Here is a 15,388-nt window from a genome sequence, read left to right as displayed (position 1 = left end):
TTGGGGTTCCCGTGTCCATTTTTTGGGGGGTTTTGGGGTTCCCGTGTCATTTTGGGGTTCCCGTGTCCATTTTGGGGTTCCGTGTCCATTTTTGGGGTCCCTGTCCCAATTTTTGGGGATTTTGAGGGTCCCCGTGCCCATTTTTGGGGGGTTTTGGGGTTCCCGGGGGGATCAGGAGAATTTGGGGTCCCCAGGGGCGTTTTTGGGGTTCCCGTGTCCATTTCTGGGGTCCCCGTGCCCATTTTGGGGGGTTTTGGGGGTCCCGTGTCCATTTTTGGGGTTCCCGGTGTTTTTTGGGGTTCCCGAGGAGGTTTTGGGGTTCCGTGTCCATTTTGGGGTCCCCGTGCCCATTTTTTGGGGGGTTTTGGGGGTCCCGTGCCCATTTTTGGGGGGTTTTGGGGGTCCCTGTCCCCATTTTTGGGGTCCCGAGGGGTTTTTGGGGTTCCGGGAGGGGGGGGGGGGGTCAAGAGAATTTGGGGGTGCTCGGGGAGTTTTGGGGTTCCCGAGGGGGTTTTGGGGGTCCCGGGGGGAGTTTTGGGTCCCAGGGAGGTTTTTGGGGTTCCCAATGGGATTTTGGGGTCCCTGTCCCATTTTTGGGCGTTTTTGGGGTCCCCAGGGAGGTTTTGGAGGTTTCTGGGGTCCCTGTGTCCATTTTTGGGGTCCCCGTGCCCATTTTTGGGGGGTTTTGGGGTTCCCGGGGGGGGATCAGGAGAATTTGGGGGTCCCCAGGGCGTTTTTGGGGTTCCCGTGTCCATTTTGGGGTCCCTGTCCCCATTTTTGGGGGTTTTGGGGTTCCCGTGTCCATTTTTTGGGGTTCCCGGTGGGTTTTGGGGTCCCTGTCCCATTTTGGGGGGTTTTTGGGGTCCGTGTCCATTTTTGGGGTCCCGGTCCCCGGGGGGGTTTTGGGTTCCCGTGTCCATTTTTGGGTTCCCGGTGGGTTTTGGGGTCCCCGTGTCCATTTCTGGGGTCCCTGTGTCCCCATTTTTGGGGTTTTTGGGGTCCCTGTGTCCCCGTTTTTGGGGTTCCCGGTGGTTTTTGGGGTCCCTTGTCCCCATTTTTGGGGTTCCTGGTGGGTTTTGGGGTCCCCGTGTCCATTTTTGGGGTCCCTGTGTCCCCATTTTGGGGATTTTGGGGTCCCTGTCCCCATTTTTGGGTCCCTGTCCCCATTTTTGGGGTTTTTGGGGTTCCCGGTGGTTTTTGGGGTCCCCCCTCACTCACTCTCTCCCGACGCCTCCAGCCGGGCGGGACCGGGGGGGTCTGGGGGGACACGGAGGGGACAAAAGGGGGGACAGAGGGGGGACACAGGGACACACAGAGGGGACACAGCGTCACCAGAGATGTCCCCACTGTCCCCGATGTCCCCAATGTCCCCCCAGTGTCCCCAGTGTCCCCCAATGTCCCCAATCCCCCCAGTGTCCCCAGTGTCCCCTCAATGTCCCCAATGTCCCCACTGTCCCCACTGTCCCCAATGTCCCCAATGTCCCAATGTCCCCCAATGTCCCCAATGTCCCCAAATCGGGGCGGGGTCCCCAATTGTCCCCAATTGTCCTCAGTGTCCCCAATATCCCCCCAGTGTCCCCAATGTCCCCAATGCCCCGATGTCCCCAATGTCCCCACTGTCCAGAGGGTCCCCACTGTCCGCAGTGTCCCCAATGTCCCCCCAGTGTCCCCCCAATGTCCCCAATGTCCCTGATGTCCCCCCAGTGCCCCCAGTGTCCCCAATGTCCCCACTGTCCCCACTGTCCCCAATCCCCCAACGTCCCCAGTGTCCCCCCATGTCCCCAATGCCCTCAGTGTCCCCAATTTCCCCCACTGTCCCCCACTGTCCCCACTGTCCCCAGTGTCCCCAGTTTCCCAATGTCCCCAATGTCCCCCCACTGTCCCCAATGTCCCCATTACCCCCAGTGTACCCCCAATGCCCTCAGTGTCCCCACTGTCCCCACTGTCCCCCCAATGTCCCCAGTGTCCCCACTGTCCCCAGTGTCCCCACTGTCCCCAATGCCCCCACTGTCCCAGTGTCCCCATTGTCCCCAGTGTCCCCAATGTCCCCAGTGTCCCCCAGTGTCCCCAGTGTCCCCAATGTCCCCAGATCGGGGTGGGGTCCCAGCTGTCCCCCTTACCCGGGCTCGGTCCCTCCGCCGCCAGCGCCACCTCCAGGGGAGCCGCGGCACCTGCGGGGACACGGGGACAACGTGGGGACAACAGGGGGACAACAGGGGGACAACGTGGGGGACAGCACGGGGACAGCATGGGGACAGCACGGGGACAGCACGGGGACAGCATGGGGACAGCACGGGGACAGCGTGGGGACAGCACGGGACAGCATGGGGACAGCAGGGGGACAGCATGGGGACAGCGTGGGGGACAGCACGGGGACAGTGTGGGGACAACATGGGGACAGCAGGGGGACAGCACGGGACAGCAGGGGGACAGCATGGGGACAGCATGGGGACAGCGTGGGGACAGCACGGGGACAGCGTGGGGACAGCGTGGGGACAGCATGGGACAGCACGGGGACAGCACGGGGACAGCGTGGGGACAGCGTGGGGACAGCACGGGGACAGCATGGGGACAACGTGGGGACAGCATGGGGACAGCACGGGGACAGTGGGGGGCACCGGGGGTGGCATTGAGGTGACACCGAGGGTGACACCAGGGATAACACCAGGGGTGACACCAAGGTGACATTGAGGGGATACCAGGGTGACAAAATGGTGACATGGAGGGTGACACCAGGGTGACATTGAGGGTGGCATTGAGGGGACACCGAGGGTGGCATCGGGGTGACACCGAGGTGACATTGGGGATAACACCAAGGGTGACATCCAAGGTGACACCAAGGTTGACACGGTGGTGACACCAAGGGTGACACCAGGGTGAGACCAAGGGTGACATGGAGGTGACACCAAAGTGACACCAGGGGTGACAAAATGGTGGCACCGAGGTGACACCAGAGTGAGACCAAGGGTGACATTGAGGTGACACCGAGGTGGCACCAGGTGACATCGAGGGTGACACCAAGGTGACACCAGGTGACACCAAGGGTGACACCAAGGGTGACAAAATGGTCGGCACCGAGGTTGGCACCGAGGTGACGGGATGGTGACACCAAGGGTGACACCAAGGGTGACACAATGGTGGCACTGAGGTGGCACGGAGGTGGCACTGGGGTGACAGGACAGTGACACCAAGGGTGACAGAATGGTGGTACGGAGGTGACAGGACGGTGACGGGACAGTGACACCAAGGGTGACAGAACGGTGGCACCGAGATGGCACCAGGGTGACAGGACGGTGACAGGACGGTGACGGGACGGTGACACCAAGGGTGGCACGGAGGTGACAGGACGGTGACAGGACGGTGACAGAACGGTGACACCAAGGGTGGCACCAGGGTGACAGGACGGTGACAGGACGGTGACGGGACGGTGACACCAAGGGTGACAGAACGGTGGCACCAGGGTGACGGGACGGTGACAGAACGGTGGCACCAAGGTGGCACCGAGGTGACGGGACGGTGACGGGACGGTGACACTGACCTGGCGCCGCGGCGGTGGCCGCCAGCAGAGCGGTGACAACGGCGAGCGCCGGGAGCCTGCGGGGACACGGGGGCTTGGGGACACCGGTGGCACTGTCACATTGTCACCTCCCGCCCCAGAGCCACCACAGCGACACCGTGGGGACTGGCACCCCCTGTGCCACCCCCTGTCCCCAAATGCCACCCCCGGGTCCCCAAATGCCATTCACTGCCATTGTCACCCCCTGTGCCACCCCCGGGTCCCCAAATGCCATTGACTGCCATTGTCACCCCCCTGTGCCACCCCCTGTCCCCAAATGCCATTGACTGCCATTGTCACCCCCTGTGCCACCCCCCTGTCCCCAAGTGCCATTCACTGCCATTGTCACCCCCCAGAGCCACCCCCTGTCCCCAAATGCCATTCACTGCCATTGTCACCCCCTGTGCCACCCCCTGTCCCCAAATGCCACCCCCGGGTCCCCAAGTGCCACTCGTGGGACACCCAGAGACCCCCCCAGGACCCCGTGCTGGGACCCCGGGTGTCCCCTCTGTCCCCTCCGTGTCCCCTCCGTGTCCCCTCTGTCCCCTCTGTCCCCTCTGTCCCCTCTGTCCCCTCTGTCCCCTCTGTCCCCCACTGTCACTGTCCCCTCTGTCCCCTCCATCGCCCCCATTCCCAGTGTCCCCCCCGTGTCCCCTCTGCTGTCCCCCTCACTGTCCCCGCTGTCCCCTCGTGGTCCCACTGTCCCCCTCTGTCCCTGCTCTGTCCCCCTCTGTCCCCTCTGCTGTCCCCGCTGTCCCCTCTGCTGTCCCCGCTGTCCCCTCCGTCCCTGTCCCGTCACTGTCCCCTGTCCCCCGCTGCTGTCCCCGCTGTCCCCTCTGTTGTCGCCTCTGCTGTCCCCTCCATTCCCGCCTGAACCCTCCGTGGTCCCCTCGCTGTCCCCTCCATCCCCTGTGTCCCCCCACTGTCCCTGCTGTCCCCTCTGCTGTCCCCTCGTTGTCCCCCGCTGTCCCCCCCCGGTGCTGTCCGTGCTGTCCCCTCTGCTGTCCCCTCTGCTGTCCCCTCTGTCCCCCGCCATCCCCTCTGTCCCCTGTGCTGTCCCCTCTGTCCCCTGTGTCCCCCGCCATCCCCGGTGTCCCCCCCGCTGTCCCCTGTGCTGTCCCCCTCTGTCCCCGCCTCTGTCCCCGGTGTCTCCCCTGTGTCCCCCCGGTGCTGTCCCCTCTGTCCCCCCCACTGTCACCCCGCTGTCCCCTCCATCCCCTCTGTCCCCTCTGTCCCCCCGCTGTCCCCTGTGTCCCCCCCCGCTGTCCCCGGTGCTGTCCCCTCCATCCCCCTTGTCCCCCCGTGCTGTCCCCTCTGTCACCCCTGTCCCGCTCTGTCCCCTCCGTCCCCCCCAGTGTCCCCCTCTGTCCCGCTCTGTCCCCTCTGTCCCGGTGCTGTCCCCTGTGTCCCCCCCGCTGCCCCCCCCCACTGTCCCCCCTCTGTCCCCTCCATCCCCTCCATTCCCCGTGTCCCCCCTGTGTCCCCCCCGTGTCCCCCCTGTTGTCCCCCCTCTGTCCCCCCTCTGTCCCCCCTGTGCCCCCCGTCCCCCCTTGTCCCCTGTGCTGTCCCCTCTGTCCCCCCCGCTGTCCCCTGTCCCCCTCCCATGCCATCTCCTCTGTGCCCCCCCCGTCCCCTCTCTGTCCCCTCTGTCCCCCCCCGTGTCCCCCCCGTGTCCCCGGTGCTGTCCCCACTCTGTCCCCTGTGTCCCCTCCGTGTCCCGCCCATTGTCCCCCGTGCTGTCCCCTCTGTCCCCTCCGTGTCCCCGGTGCTGTCCCCCCCACTGTCCCCTCTGTCCCCTCCGTGTCCCCCCCGCTGTCCCCTCTCTGTCCCCTGTGTCCCCTCCGTGTCCCGCCCACTGTCCCCTCCATCTCCCGTGTCCCCCCCGTGTCCCCGGTGCCGTCCCCCCCACTGTCCCCTCTCTGTCCCCTCCATCCCCCCCGTGTCCCCCGTGCTGTCCCCTCCATCCCCTGTGTCCCCCCCGTGTCCCCGGTGCTGTCCCCCCCACTGTCCCCGGTGTCCCCTCCATCCCCCCCCGTGTCCCCCGTGCTGTCCCCTCCATCCCCTGTGTCCCCCCCGTGTCCCCGGTGCTGTCCCCCCCACTGTCCCCGGTGTCCCCTCCATCCCCCCCGTGTCCCCCGTGCTGTCCCCTCCATCCCCTGTGTCCCCCCGTGTCCCCGGTGCTGTCCCCCCCCACTGTCCCGGTGTCCCCTCCGTGTCCCGCCCACTGTCCCCTGTGTCCCCTGTGTCCCCCCCGTGTCCCCGGTGCTGTCCCCCCTCCTGTCCCCTCTCTGTCGCTGCTGTCCCCCTCGCTGTCCCCCCCTGTCCCTTTTCCCCCCTGTCCCCTCCATCCCCCCCTGTCCCCCGTGCTGTCCCCCCCCGCTGTCCCCGGTGTCCCCTCACTGTCCCCGCTGTCCCGGGTGTCCCCTCACTGTCCCCGCAGTCCCCTCTGTCCCCTGTCCCCTCCATATCCCCGGTGTCCCCGCCGCTGTCCCCGCTGTCCCGGGTGTCCCCTCACTGTCCCCGCAGTCCCCTCTGTCCCCTGTCCCCTCCATCCCCGGTGTCCCCGCCGCTGTCCCCGCTGTCCCGGGTGTCCCCTCACTGTCCCCGCAGTCCCCTCTGTCCCCTGTCCCCTCCATCCCCGTGTCCCCGCCGCTGTCCCCGCTGTCCCGGGTGTCCCCTCACTGTCCCCGGTGCTGTCCCCTCCATCCCCGGTGTCCCCTCTGCTGTCCCCCCCTCTGTCCCGCTGTCCCCCCCCGTGTCCCCTTTGCTGTCCCCGCTCCATCCCCGGTGTCCCCTCACTGTCCCCGCTGTCCCCTGTCCCCTCCCTCTGCCCCAGTGTCCCCGCTCCATCCCCGGTGTCCCCTCACTGTCCGCGGTGTCCCCTCCATCCCCGGTGTCCCCTCCATATCCCCGGTGTCCCCTGCCGCTGTCCCCTCTGTCCCCGGTGTCCCCTCCCCCGTCCCCTCCATCCCCGGTGTCCCCTCGCTGTCCCCTCCATCCCCTCTGTCCCCCGCCGCTGTCCCCTCCCGTGTCCCCTCCATCCCCGGTTTCCCCTCCATCCCCGGTGTCCCGGTTCTGTCCCCGGTGTCTCACGGCGCTGTCGGTCCCATGGCTGTCCCCGCTGTCCCTCTGTCCCTCTGTCGCTGTCCCTCTGTCGCTGTCCCTCTGTCCCTCTGTCCCCGCCGTCGCTGTCGCCGCTGTCGCTGTCGGGGCCGGGCCCGCCCGGGGCCGTTTTAGCGGCGGGCACGGGGAGGGGCCGGTGGCGCGGGGCCAGCCAATCCCGGCCCGGAACCGCCCCGAACCGGCACCGGAACCGGCACCGGGACCGGCACCGGAACCGGCACCGGGACCGGCACCGGAACCGCAACGGGACCGGGATAGAACCGGGACAGCACCGGGACCGGCACCGGAACCGCAACGGGACCGGGATAGAACCGGGACAGCACCGGGACCGGAACCGCAACGGGACCGGGATAGAACCGGGACCACCTTAAAACCGCACCGGGACCGCATTAAACTGCAGCGGGACCGCACCGGAACCGGGATGGAACCAGGACTGCATTAAACCCGCACCGGGACCGGGACCGCACCGGGCCGGGATGGAACCGGGACCGCAGTGGGACCGCAGTAAAACCGCACCGGGACTGCATTAAACTGCACCAGAACGCACCGGAACCGGGATAGAACCGGGACTGCATTAAACCCGCACCGAAACTGCACCGGGACGGCACCGGAACCGGGATGGAACCGGGACCGCAGCGGGACTGCATTAAAACCGCACCGGGACCGGCACCGGAACCGGGACCGCACCAGGACTGCATTAAACCCGCACCGGAACTGCACCGGGACCGCAGCGGAACCGGGACCGGACCGGGATGGAAGCGGGATAGAAGCGGGACCGCAGCGGGACCGCATTAAACCCGCACCGGAACCGGCACCGGACCGGGACAGAACCGGCACCGGACCGGGATGGAACCGGGACAGGACCGGGATAGAAGCAGGACCGCAGCGGGGCTGCATTAAACCCGCACCGGAACCGGCACCGGACCGGGATGGAACCGGGACAGGACCGGGATAGAAGCAGGACCGCAGCGGGGCTGCATTAAACCCGCCCCGGAACCGGCACCGGACCGGGATGGAGCCGGGACAGGCCCGGGATGGAGCCGGGGCCGCACCGGGGCTGCATTGAAGCCGCACCGGGACTGCACCGGAACCGGGCCGGGTCCGCACCGGAACCGCATCGGACCGGGACGGAACCGGGACAGGACCGGGATGGAGCCGCCGGGACCCGCATTAAAACCGCACCGGACCGGGACCGGACCGGGACCGCAGTGAAACTGCACCGGGACCGCATTGAACCCGCACCGGACCGGGGCAGAACCGGGACCGCATTAAACCCGCACCGGACCGGGGCAGAACCGGGACCGCATTGAACCCGGACCGGGACCGGCACCGGACCGGGACCGCACCGGGACCGCATTGAACCCGCACCGGACCGGGACCGCACCGGGACCGCATTAAACCCGCACCGGGACCGGGGCAGAACCGGGACCGCATTAAACCCGCACCGGACCGGGGCAGAACCGGGACCGCAGTGAAACTGCACCGGGACCGCAGCGGGACTGCAGCGGAACCGGAACCGGACGAGACCGCAGTGAAACTGCACCGGGGCCGCATAAAACCCGCACCGGACCGGGGCCGGACCGGGACCGCAGTGAAACTGCACCGGGGCCGCAGCGGGACCGCGTTAAACCCGCACCGGGACCGGGACCGCAGCGGGACCGCGGGTACCGGAGCTGGCACCGGGCCGGGAGCGCAGCGGCACCGGGAGCGCAGCGGGGTCACTGCGGCACCGGGAGCGCGCCAACACCGGCACCGGCACCGGGACCGCGCCGGCACTGCGGGAACCCGAACCGGACCGGAACCGCAATGGGGCTGCACCGGGATGGAACCGGGACTGCACCGAGATAGAACCGGGACAGAACCGGGACTGCGGGAACCCGAACCGGACCGGAACCGCAATGGGGCTGCACCGGGACAGAACCGGGACTGCACCGGACCGAACCGGGACTGCGGGAACCCGAACCGGACCGGGACCGCAATGGGGCTGCACCGGGACAGAACCGGGACCGCACCGAGATAGAATTGGGACAGAACGGGGACCGAAACCGGGATAGAACCGGGACAGGACCGGGACTGCACCGGGACTGCGGGAACCCGAACCGGACCGGGACCGCAATGGGGCTGCACCGGGATGGGACCGGGACGGAACCGGGACGGAACCGGGACCGCACCGAGATACATTTGGGACAGAACCGAGACTGCGCCGGCGCTGCGGGAACCCGAACCGGACCGGAACCGCAGTGGGGCTGCACCGGGATGGGACAGGGACGGAACCGGGAACGGCTGCGGCACCGGGACCGAACCGGGATAGAACCGGGACAGAACCGGGACTGCACCGGGACTGCGGGAACCCGAACCGGACCGGAACCGCACTGAAACCGCACCGGGACCGGACCGGGACGAACTGCGGCACCGGGACCGCAGTGGGACAGAACCGGCACCGGGAGCCGGCACCGGGCCAAGCACCGGGACCAGCACCGGGACCGGGACCGGGACCGCCCCCCACAAACCGGGACCCTCAAACCGGGACCCCCCCGCAGCTGGCGGAGCCGGGTCTGTCCCGGGTCTGTCCCGGTTCTGTCCCGGGTCTGTCCTGCTGCGGTTCCAGGGTCTGTCCCGGTTCTGTCCCGGTTTCTGTCCCGGTTTCTATCCCGGTTTCTGTCCCGGGTCTGTCCCGGGTCTGTCCCGGTTCTGTCCCGGTTCTGTTCTGGTTTCTTTGCCGGTTCTGTCCCGGTTCTGTCCCGGTTCTGTCCCGGTTCTGTCCCGGTTTCTTTCCCGGTTTCTGTCCCGGTTCTGTCCCGGTTTCTTTCCCGGTTTCTGTCCCGGTTCTGTCCCGGTTTCTGTCCCGGTTCTGTCCCGGGTCTGTCCCGGTTTCTGTCCCGGTTCTGTCCCGGTTCTGTCCCGGTTCTGTCCCGGTTTCTGTCCCGGTTCTGTCCCGGGTCTGTCCCGGTTCTGTCCCGGTTCTGTCCCGGTTCTGTCCCGGTTTCTTTCCCGGTTTCTGTCCCGGTTCTGTCCCGGTTTCTGTCCCGGTTCTGTCCCGGGTCTGTCCCGGTTTCTGTCCCGGTTCTGTCCCGGTTCTGTCCCGGGTCTGTCCCGGTTCTGTCCCGGGTCTGTCCCGGTTTCTGTCCCGGTTCTGTCCCGGTTCTGTCCCGGTTCTGTCCCGGTTCTGTCCCGGGTCTGTCCCGGTCCTGTCCCGGTTCCTGTCCCGGTCCTGTCCCGGTTCCTGTCCCGGGTCTGTCCCGGTTCTGTCCCGGTTTCTTTCCCGGTTCTGTCCCGGTTCTGTCCCGTTTCTGTCCCGGTTCTGTCCCGGTTCTGTCCCGGGTCTGTCCCCGTTCTGTCCCGGTTCTGTCCCGGTTTCTCTCCCGGTTCTGTCCCGGTTTCTGTCCCGGTTCTGTCCCGGGTCTGTCCCGGTTCTGTCCCGGTTCTGTCCCGGTTTCTTTCCCGGTTTCTGTCCCGGTTCTGTCCCGGTTTCTGTCCCGGTTCTGTCCCGGGTCTGTCCCGGTTTCTGTCCCGGTTCTGTCCCGGTTCTGTCCCGGTTCTGTCCCGGTTTCTGTCCCGGTTCTGTCCCGGGTCTGTCCCGGTTCTGTCCCGGTTCTGTCCCGGTTTCTTTCCCGGTTTCTGTCCCGGTTCTGTCCCGGTTTCTTTCCCGGTTTCTGTCCCGGTTCTGTCCCGGTTTCTGTCCCGGTTCTGTCCCGGGTCTGTCCCGGTTTCTGTCCCGGTTCTGTCCCGGTTCTGTCCCGGTTCTGTCCCGGTTTCTGTCCCGGTTCTGTCCCGGGTCTGTCCCGGTTCTGTCCCGGTTCTGTCCCGGTTCTGTCCCGGTTTCTTTCCCGGTTTCTGTCCCGGTTCTGTCCCGGTTTCTGTCCCGGTTCTGTCCCGGGTCTGTCCCGGTTTCTGTCCCGGTTCTGTCCCGGTTCTGTCCCGGGTCTGTCCCGGTTCTGTCCCGGGTCTGTCCCGGTTTCTGTCCCGGTTCTGTCCCGGTTCTGTCCCGGTTCCTGTCCCGGTTCTGTCCCGGTTCTGTCCCGGTTTCTGTCCCGGTTCTGTCCCGGGTCTGTCCCGGTTTCTTTGCCGGTTCTGTCCCGGTTCTGTCCCGGTTTCTTTCCCGGTTTCTGTCCCGGTTCTGTCCCGGTTTCTGTCCCGGTTCTGTCCCGGTTCTGTCCCGGTTCTGTCCCGGTTCTGTCCCGGTTGTGTCCCGGTTGTGTCCCGGTTCTGTCCCGGTTCTGTCCCGGTTTCTGTCCCGGTTCTGTCCCGGTTCTGTCCCGGTGTGGAGACCCCACAGTGACACCATCAGGGGCACGACCGGAGACCCCAGCCCCATTCTGGGGGGACCCCAGACCCAAAATCCTGTCCGGGACCCCCAGCCCCATTTTGGGGGACCCCAGCCCCATTTTGGGGAGACCCCAGCCCCATTTTGGGGAGACCCCAGATCCATTTTGGGGAGACCCCAGCCCCATTTTGGGGAGACCCCAGACCCATTTTGGGGAGACCCCAGCCCCATTTTGGGGAGACCCCAGATCCATTTTGGGGGACCCCAGACCCATTTTGGGGAGACCCCAGCCCCATTTTGGGGAGACCCCAGCCCCATTTTGGGGTCCCTCCAAGCCCCCAGCCCCATTTTGGGGTCCCCCCCCATTCCCAGCTCCATTCCCGGCACCCCCAGACCCATTTTGGGGGGACCCCAGACCCAGAATCACGTGCGGGATCCCTCAGCCCCATTTTGGGGGGACCCCAGACCCATTTTTGGGGTCCCCCCCATTCCCAGCTCCGTTCCCGGGACCCCCCAACTCCGCTCTGGGCACCCCAAAACCAAACCCAGCCCCATTTCGGGGACCCCAGCCCCATTTCGGGGGACCCCAGACCCATTTTGGGGGGACCCCAGCCCCATTTCGGGGACCCCAGCCCCATTTCGGGGTTCCCCATTCCCAGCCCCATTTCGGGGACCCCAGCCCCATTTCAGGGACCCCAGCCCCATTTCGGGGTTCCCCATTCCCAGCCCCATTTCGGGGGACCCCAGCCCCATTTCGGGGACCCCAGACCCATTTCGGGGTTCCCCATTCCCAGCCCCATTTTGGGGGGACCCCAGCCCCATTTCGGGGACCCCAGCCCCATTTCGGGGTTCCCCAAACCCAGCCCCATTTCGGGGACCCCAGCCCCATTTTGGGGACCCCCAAACCCAGCTCCATTTTGGCGGACCCCAGCCCCGGCCCCATTTTGGGGACCCCAGCCCCATTTCGGGGTTCCCCATTCCCAGCCCCATTTCGGGGACCCCAGACCCATTTCAGGGACCCCAGCCCCATTTCAGGGACCCCAGACCCATTTTGGGGTTCCCCATTCCCAGCCCCATTTCGGGGGACCCCAGCCCCATTTCGGGGACCCCCAAACCCCCGGACCCCACTGGGACCCTGGGCTGGGATTTGGGGTTTTTGGTTGCGGATTTTGGGTTTCCAGGCGCGGATTTTGGGGTTTCAGGGGCGGATTTGGGATTTCCCGGTGCAGATTTTGGGGCTTTGGGTGCAGATTTGGGGTTTCCAGGTATAAATTTGCACTTTTTGGGTGCAGATTTGGGGTTTTCAGGTGTAAATTTGCACTTTTTGGGTGCAGATTTGGGGTTTTCAGGTGTAAATTTGCACTTTTTCGGTGCAGATTTGGGGTTTCCGGTGCAGATTTGGGATTTTTGGGTGCAGATTTGGGATTTTTGGGTGCAGATTTGGGTTTCCATGTACGAATTTGGGGTTTCCATGTGCGGATTTGGGGTTTTCAGGTGCAAATTTTCCCTTTTTGGGTGCGGGTTTTGGGGTTTCCAGGTGTGGATTTGGGGGTTTGGGTGCGAATTTGGGGTTTCCAGCTGTGAAATTTGGGGTTTTTGGGTGCGGATTTGGGGTTTTGGGTGCGGGTTTTTGGGTTTCCAAGTGTAAATTTGGGGGTTCAGGTGTAGATTTTGGGGTTTTCAGGTGCGGATTTGGGGTTTCAGGTGTGGAATTTGGGGGTTCCAGGTGTAAATTTGGGGTTTTGGGTACAGATTTGGGGTTTTGGGTGCGGATTTGGGGTTCCAGGTGTAAAATTTGGGGGTTTGGGTACAAATTTGGGGTTTTGGGGCGCGAATTTGAGGTTTGGGTGTGGATTTGGGGTTCCCAGGTGTGAAATTTGGGGTTTGGGTGCGGATTTGGGGTTTTGGTGCAGATTTGGGGTTTTGGGTGCGGATTTTGGGGTTCCCAGGTGTGAAATTTGGGTTTTTTGGGTGCAGATTTGGGGTTTTTGGGTGCAGATTTGGGGTTTTGGGTGCAGATTTGGGGTTTTTGGGTGCGGATTTTCCCTTTTTGGGTGCGGATTTTTGGGTTTCCAAGTGTAAATTTGGGGGTTCAGGTGTAGATTTTGGGGTTTTTCAGGTGCGGATTTGGGGTTCCCAGGTGCGGATTTGGGGTTTTCAGGTGTAAAATTGGGGTTTTAGGTGCAGATTTGGGGTTTCCAGGTGTGAAATTGAGGGTTTGGGTACAAATTTGGGATTTTGGGTGCAGATTTGGGGTTCCCAGGTGTGGATTTGGGGGTTCCAGGTGTGCAATTTGGTGGCTTTGGGTGCGGATTTGGGGTTCCAGGTGCGGATTTGGGGTTTCAGGGGCGGATTTGGGGTTCCCAGGTGAGGATTTGGGGGTTTTGGGTGTGGATTTGGGGGATTTGGGTACAAATTTGGGGTTCTGGGGCGCAAATTTGGGGGTCTGGGTGCGGATTTGGGATTTCCAGGTGCGGATTTTGGGTTTCCAGGTGCGGGTTTGGGGTTTCAGGGGCGGATTTGGGATTTCCCGGTGCAGATTTTGGGGCTTTGGGTGCAGATTTGGGGTTTCCAGGTGTAAATTTGCACTTTTTGGGTGCAGATTTGGGGTTTCCAGGTGTAAATTTGCACTTTTTGGGTGGAGATTTGGGGTTTCCGGTGCAGATTTGGGATTTTGGGTGCAGATTTGGGATTTCCATGTACGAATTTGGGTTTCCATGTGCGGATTTGGGGTTTTCAGGTGCAAATTTTCCCTTTTTGGGTGCGGGTTTTGGGGTTTCCAGGTGCGGATTTGGGGTTTTTGGGTGCAGATTTGGGGTTTTGGGTGCAGATTTGGGGTTTTTGGGTGCGGATTTTCCCTTTTTGGGTGCGGGTTTTTGGGTTTCCAAGTGTAAATTTGGGGGTTCAGGTGTAGATTTTGGGTTTTTCCAGGTGCGGATTTGGGGTTTCCAGGTGTGAAATTTGGGGATTTGGGTGCGGATTTGGGGTTTCCAGGTGCTGTTTTTGGATTTTCAGGTGCAAATTTTCCGTTTTTGGGTGCAGATTTGGATTTTTTGGGTGCAGATTTGGGGTGTCTGGGTACAAATTTTCCCTTTTTGGGTGCAGATTTGGGGTTTTCAGGTGCAAATTTTCCTTTTTGGGTGCAGATTTGGGGTTTTCAGGTGCAAATTTTCCCTTTTTGGGTGCGGATTTGGGGTTTCCATGTACGGATCTGCTGGGTTTGGTTTCAGATTTGGGGTTTTCAGGTGCAAATTTTCGCTTTTCGGGTGCAGATTTGGGGGTTTTGGATGCAAATTTTTGCTTTTTTTGGGTGCAGATTTGGGGTTCCCGTGTACGAATTTGTGATTTTTGGGTGCAGATTTGGGGTGTCTGGGTACAAATTTTCGCTTTTTGGGTGCAGATTTGGCATTTTTGGGTGCAGATTTTCCCTTTTTGGGTGCAACTTTTCCCTTTTTGGGTGCAGATTTTCGCTTTTTGGGTGCAGATTTGGCGGTTTTAGGTGCAGATTTTCCCTTTTTGGGTGCAGATTTTCCCTTTTTAGGTGCAGATTTTCCCTTTTTGGATGCAACTTTTCCCTTTTTGGGTGTAAATTTTCCCTTTTGGTGTTCAGCTTTTCCCTTTTTTGGGTGCAGATTTGGCATTTTTAGGTGCAGATTTTCCCTTTTTGGGTGCAACTTTTCCCTTTTTGGGTGCAGATTTGGGGTTTTTGGGTGCAGATTTTCCCTTTTTGGGTGCAGATTTGGCATTTTTAGGTGCAGATTTTCCCTTTTTGGGTGCAGATTTTGGGGTTTTCAGGTGCAAATTTTCGCTCTTTGGGTGCAGATTTGGGGTTTTTGGGTGCAGATTTTCGCTTTTTGGGTGCAGATTTGGCGGTTTTAGGTGCAGATTTTCCCTTTTTAGGTGCAGATTTTCCCTTTTTGGGTGCAGCTTTTCCCTTTTTTGGGTGTAAATTTTCCCTTTTGGTGTTCAGCTTTTCCTTTTTTGGGTGCGGATTTTCCCTTTTCGGGCTCCGTTTCTGGTTCCCCTCCCGGTCCCATCCCCGCCCGGTGCCCCGGGGCTGCCGGTGCCGGGTGGGGGCGGGGCGGGGCTGCCGGTGCCGGGTGGGGGCGGGGGTGTCGGTGCCGGGTGGGGGCGGGGCGGGGCTGGCACTGCCGGGTGGGGGCGGGGCTGGCGGTGCCGGGTGGGGGAGGGGCGGCGGTGTCGCACAAGGGTCCCTTTGATGCCATCAAAGCCGCTTTGTGCGGGGTGGGGGAGGGGCGAGGCCGCTCGGGGGGGGGGTGGGGTTGGGGTCGGGGTCACTTTGGGGTTGGGATCGGGGTGGGGTCGGGGTCGGTTTGGGGTCAGTTTGGGGTCGGGTTGGGGTCGGTTTGGGGTCGGGGTCCGTTTGGGATCAGTTTGGGGTCGGGTTGGGATCAGTTTGGGGTCAGTTTGGGGTCGGGGTCGGT

At 63.2% G+C, this 15,388-nt stretch overlaps 2 long non-coding RNA genes across 2 annotated transcripts; one reads left to right on the top strand and one right to left on the bottom strand.

Moving 5' to 3' along the window:
• Positions 1–1,214: 1,214 nt before the first annotated feature.
• Positions 1,215–6,712, bottom strand: LOC134434564 (uncharacterized). Its single transcript, XR_010031882.1, has 4 exons — positions 6,650–6,712; positions 3,539–3,594; positions 2,121–2,171; positions 1,215–1,257 (listed from the first exon to the last, which is right to left on the bottom strand). It is a non-coding gene; the product is annotated as an uncharacterized LOC134434564 (long non-coding RNA).
• A 5,276-nt stretch (positions 6,713–11,988) lies between these two features.
• Positions 11,989–14,962, top strand: LOC134434563 (uncharacterized). The gene is made up of 3 exons (XR_010031881.1): positions 11,989–12,464; positions 12,962–12,976; positions 13,415–14,962. It is a non-coding gene; the product is annotated as an uncharacterized LOC134434563 (long non-coding RNA).
• Positions 14,963–15,388: the final 426 nt, after the last annotated feature.

This window comes from Melospiza melodia, unplaced genomic scaffold (genome assembly GCF_035770615.1).
Source record: "Melospiza melodia melodia isolate bMelMel2 unplaced genomic scaffold, bMelMel2.pri scaffold_419, whole genome shotgun sequence".
NCBI classification, from domain to species: domain Eukaryota; kingdom Metazoa; phylum Chordata; class Aves; order Passeriformes; family Passerellidae; genus Melospiza; species Melospiza melodia.
This window is presented reverse-complemented; position numbering and strand designations above follow the sequence as displayed.